This window comes from Penaeus chinensis, chromosome 6, assembly GCF_019202785.1.
Source record: "Penaeus chinensis breed Huanghai No. 1 chromosome 6, ASM1920278v2, whole genome shotgun sequence".
Taxonomy (NCBI): Eukaryota; Metazoa; Arthropoda; class Malacostraca; order Decapoda; family Penaeidae; genus Penaeus; species Penaeus chinensis.
Window position 1 is genome coordinate 33969709 of NC_061824.1, and position 5000 is coordinate 33974708.

The 5000-nt window shown below is 53.4% G+C and overlaps 1 protein-coding gene across 1 annotated transcript in view; it reads left to right on the forward strand.

Moving 5' to 3' along the window:
• Positions 1-5000, forward strand: part of LOC125026248 (G-protein coupled receptor GRL101-like) — a 417698-nt gene that overhangs the window by 396140 nt on the left and 16558 nt on the right.

The following is a 5000-nucleotide window of genomic DNA, read 5'->3' on the forward strand; positions in this document are numbered from 1 at the left end:
TATCGTTGGTTTTTTATTTTAAATATTTGTTAATTAATGGTTATAATGGCCTCGGGATTAAGTGATAAGTTGTTGATGGATAGTTATGGAAATTATTGACCAGATTTGCTTAAATTTGGTGGTGATTTTGGTTAAAAAAGGGTTTTATGCGATGAGTAATAGAGGGGGGAGGAGGAGAGGGGGGGGGAGGAGGGAGGGGGGGGAGGAGGAAGAAGAAGAAGGAAGGGGGATTGGGGGGGGGTTGGAGGAGGGGGGAGGGGAGGAGGGGGAGGGGGAGGGGAGGGGGGGAGGTGGGGAGGAGGAAGGGGGAGTTGGGGGGGGAGGGTGGGAGGAGGAGGGGTTTGGGGGAGGGGGTTTGGGGGAGGAGGGGGGGGGAGGGGGGGGAGGAGGAGGGGAGGAGGAGGAGGAGGGGGGGAGGGGAAGAGGGGAAGGGAGGAAGGGAGGGAAAGGGGAGGAGGAGGAGGAGGAGAAAGAGAAAAAAGGGGAGGAGGAGGGGGAGGAGGAGAAGGAGAAAAAGGGGGGGGGAGGGGGAAAGGGGGAGGAGGGGGGGGAGGAGGGGGAGAAAGGGGGGAGGGGTGGGGAAAAAAAGGAGGAGGAGGGGGCAAAGGGGGGGGGGGGAGGGGAGAGGAGGAAAAATTGGGGGGGGGAAAGGGGAGGGGGAAATTTTAAAAAAGGAGAAAGGGGTTTAAAAAGGAGAGTAGAAAGGGAGGAAAATGAAAAAAAAAAGGGGGAAAAGGGGGAAGGGAAAGGGAAAAAGGGAAAGGGGAAAAAGAAGAAAAAGAAGAAGAAGAAGAAAGAGAAGGAAGAAGGAAGAAAAAGAAGAAGAAGAAGAAAAAGAAGAAGAAGGGGGAAGAAGAAGAAAGAAGGGGAGGGAAAGAGAAGGGAAGGAGGGGAAAAAGGAAAAAAGGAGGAGGAGGAGAAGGAGGGGAGGAGGGGGGGGGAAAAAGGGAAAGGGGGAGGGGGGGAAAAAGGGGAGGAGGGGGGGGGGGGGGGGGAAGGAGGAGAAAGGGGAAGAGGAAGGGGGAGGAGGAATAGGAGGGGAAAGGGGAAGGAGGAGGAAAGAAGAGGAGGGAAAGAGGAAAGGGAGGGGGGAAAAAAGGGGGAGAAAAGGAGGGAGGAGGGGAGAAAGGGGGAGAAGGAGGAGAAGGAGGGGGAAGGAGGAGAAGGGGAGAAAGGGGGAAGGAGGAGGGGAGAAGGAGAACGGAGGAAAAAAAAGGAAAGGGGGGAAGAGGAAGGGGGAGGAGGAGGGGAGGAGGAGGGGGGGGGAGTGAGGAGGGAGGAGGAGGGGGGGAGAAGGGGAAAGGGGGAGGGGGAGGAGGAGGGGGGAGAAAGGGGGAGGGAAAGGGGAAGGAGAAGGAGGAGAAAAAGGAGGAGGGGGGGGGGAAAGGGGGAGGGGAGAAGGAGGAGGAGGAGGAGGGGGGGAGGAGGAGGGGGAGGAGGAAAAGGGAGGGGGAGGGGGGGGGGGAGGGGGGGGAGGAGCGGGGGGGGGGGGAGGGGGGGGGGAGGAAAGGGGGAGAAGGGGAGGAGGAAGGGAAAGGGAAAGGGAAGGAGAAGGGGGGAAGGAGGGGAAAAAAAGGAGAAGGGGAGAAGAAGGAGAAGGAGGAGGAAAAGGAGAGGAAAAAGGAGGAAAGGGGGGGGGTGGTTTGTGTGTTTTGTGTGTTGGGGTGTGTGAGGGGGGGGTGAGGGGGTGTGTTTGTGTTGTTTTGTTTGTGTGTGTGTGAGTTTTGTTTGTGTGTGTGTGTTTGGGGATTCACATAGGGGGAGGAGGAGGGGAAAAGGGGGGGGTGGGAAGGGGGAGGGGGAGAAAGGGGGAGGGTTGGAGGTGAAAAAGGAAGGGAAAGGAAAAAGGAGGGTGGGAAGGGGGAATATAGGAGGGGGAGGAGTAGGAGGAGGAATGGGGAAAAAAAAAAGGAAAAGAAAAAAAGAAGAAAAAAAAAAGAAGAAGAGGGGGAGGAGGAGGAGGAGGAAAAGAGGAAAACGAAGAAGAAGAAGAAAGAAGAAGAATGATGAGACCCGGAGAAATAGGAGAGGAATGGGTGATGAGGGTAAAGAGAAAGGGAAGGAGGAAAAAGGAGAAAGGGGGGGGATCGAAAGGGACTAAAGGGGGGGGAATGGGGAGGGGGGAGGGAAGGAGAAAAACGATATAGATAGTTTGCAAACGGAGGAGGAAAAAAGGGTAAAATTTTTGATAAAGAGTGGATGGAGGAATTTATGAAAAGTTGGGGTTTAGAGTAAATATTTGGGGAAAAAGTGAAAAACATCTGGAGTGAAAAGTTAAAATATACTTATTATGTGAAATTTAAAAGCTCGTTTGAATGTGGGCCCTTTTCCCTATATTTGTGAGAAAGGGCCCCTTAAAACTAATTATTCCAAAGATAAAAAAAGACATAAAAGCACCTTTTTAATGGGGGTTTTTAAGAGACCCCCAAGTAAAGGGAAATTTGGTCGTGTCCCTAGGAAAATAAAAAAAGGGGAGAGAGGGGAGAGAGAAGGGGAAAAGATGGAGAGGAGAGAGGAGAGAGAGAGAAAAGAAGGGGATTGAGAGGGAGGGAGAGAGAGAGGAGGAGAGGAGAGGGGGAGAGAGAGAGAGAGAAAGGGGAAAAAAATTTCGAATTTTTAATAAGGGAAGCACAAGGTTTGGGGTAAATTTCAAAAGGAGGGCTTTATTAACATCATTTTATAGCCCTTTTATCCCCACTGTTTCCCCCCTCTTCATTTCCCTGAGGGGGTAAAAGCTCCTTTGGGATTAAAGGGCAAGTTATTTTCTTCTCTTTTTTTCCCCTCCTTCCTTATCTTTTTTATCGGTTCTTCCTTCTCTTTCTCTCCGTCCATCCCTATCCTTACTTTCTTTTCTCCTTCGTTTTTTTTCCTTCTTTCCTTCTTTATTTTTTCTGTTGGTCTTCCTCTTTTTCTTCCTTCTCTTTTTCTTCTGTTCTCCCTCATTTTCCTTCCTTCTTTCCTTTTTACTCTGTTTTTCCTATTTTTCGTCGTCCTTCTTTTCATATTTTTTTCGTTCTCCCTTCCTTCGTTCCATTCCTATTTCCCCACCACTCTCTCCCCTCTCCTTTTTCTCTTCCGTTCTCCCTTCTTTCTCCACTATCTTCCTTCTTCCTTCTTTTCCTCATTTCATCCCTCTTTCTGTTCATTCCCTCCTTCTCTTCCTTCCACCACCATCCCTCCTTCCTCCCTCCTCCCTCCCTCTCCTCCTTCCTCCCTCCCTCCCCTCCTTACTCCCTTCTTTCCTCGTTCCTCCTTTCCACATGCGATCCTCATCCCTCCTCCGGTCATTCCATTCTCGCATCACTCCTCCACTCCCATCCTTCCTTCCCTCCCCCATCTTTTCTTTTCTCCTTCCTTCCTCCCACCCTTCCTCTTTCCCATCAATCCTCTTCCTTTCTCCTCCCATACCCCCCACCCTCCTCCTTCCCTCCTTCATTCCCATCATCCCACCCCTCCACCTTTCTCCCTTTCTTCCCATCCTCTTCCACTTCCTCGCCCTCCACCCTTCCTTCCCTCCATCCCTCCCCCTCATCCTCCCTTTCTCACTTCCCCCCTTCGCTCCCCACCACCCTTCCTTCCCTCCCCCCAGAAGCCACGACGACCGCCGCTGGTTGCTGTCTCGCCCCCACGTTTCGAGGAGTGTCTTCTGCTGCTGACGAATTCTCTCCTGCGAGGACCTCATGTCGAACCTGTCATGCGAGTGTGGCATCTGGATCCTGGGATTCGTAGCGCTCGTCGGCAACTCCTTTCGTCATCATCTGGAGGAGTATCCATTCGAGGGGAATAGGTGGGTGTTGGGTTGGTGTGAGGGAGGGTTAGGGAGGGAGGGAGGGAGGGGGTGAGAACACGAGAGGGGGAGAGGGATTAGAGGGAGAGAGTGACGAGAGGGGGAGAGGGGGAGAGGGGGAGAGGTGATGAGAGGGATGAAGGAGAGAGGGATTGAGAGGGAGAGAGGGAGAGAGGTCGAGAGCGGGAGAGAGGGAGAAAAGGGAGAAAGGGGAGAGAAGGGAGTGAGCTACTGAGAGGGAGAGAGGAGAGAGGGAGAGAGGGAGAGGAGAGGGATAGAGGGAGAGGGAGTGAGGGAAGAGGGAGAGGGACGAGGGAGAGGAGAGGGAGAGAGAGAGAGAGAGAGAGATCGACGAGAGAGACTGAGAAGAGGAGATCGAGAGAGAGGAAGAGAGAGAGATGAGAGAGGGAGAGGAGAGGGAGAGAGAGAGAGGAGAGAGAGATGAGATGAGACTGAGAGAGTTTACGTTTTTTGCAGTTTTAGAGAGTGTGTGTGTGTGTGTGTGTGTGCTTATGAGTGTATACGCAGCGTGGCATGTTGTGTGAGCGCGTCTGTGAATATGTATTGGAACTTGTGTCTATGTACAATACGTTCCTATCCAAGCACACGATATTCAGGAACAAACCAATCACCACGTCCCTCCTTACACAACTGTTAGCCTCTTCCTTTCATCGTGACCTCGGCCTCCGGTGACCTCATGATGGGCGGTACCTCCTGATCGTGGGCCGTGGTTGACCTGCAGTACCGAGGTAGGTCTACGTCGCCCTACGAGCACTCCTGGCGCACGTCCTTCCTCTGTCATCTGGCCGGGTTTCATCAGCACTTTTCGTCGAGCTTTCGGTGTTTCACGCTGAAGGGTGAGAGGGGAAGGAGGATTTGGAGGGAGGGGGGGGGAGGGGGGTTAGGAGGGGAGGTAGGTATGGGGGTAGGGAGGATAGGTAGAAAGAGGGCAGGGGGCAGGAGACGGGAAGGGTGGTCGGGGGGGGGAAGAGGGAGGAGGTGGGTAAGGAAAGGAAGAATGGGGTTGGAGGGTAGAGTAGGGAGAGGAAGGAGAGTAGGAGGTAAGGGGGAAGAAGAGGAAAAGGAGGGTTTGGAGAGGAAAGAGGACATGGAGGTAAGAGGAGGAGAGGGGGAGGAGGAGGGGGAGGAGGAGGGGGAGGAGGAGGAGGAGGCGGCGAAGAGAGGAGGAGGAGGAGGAGGGGAGGAGGAGGAG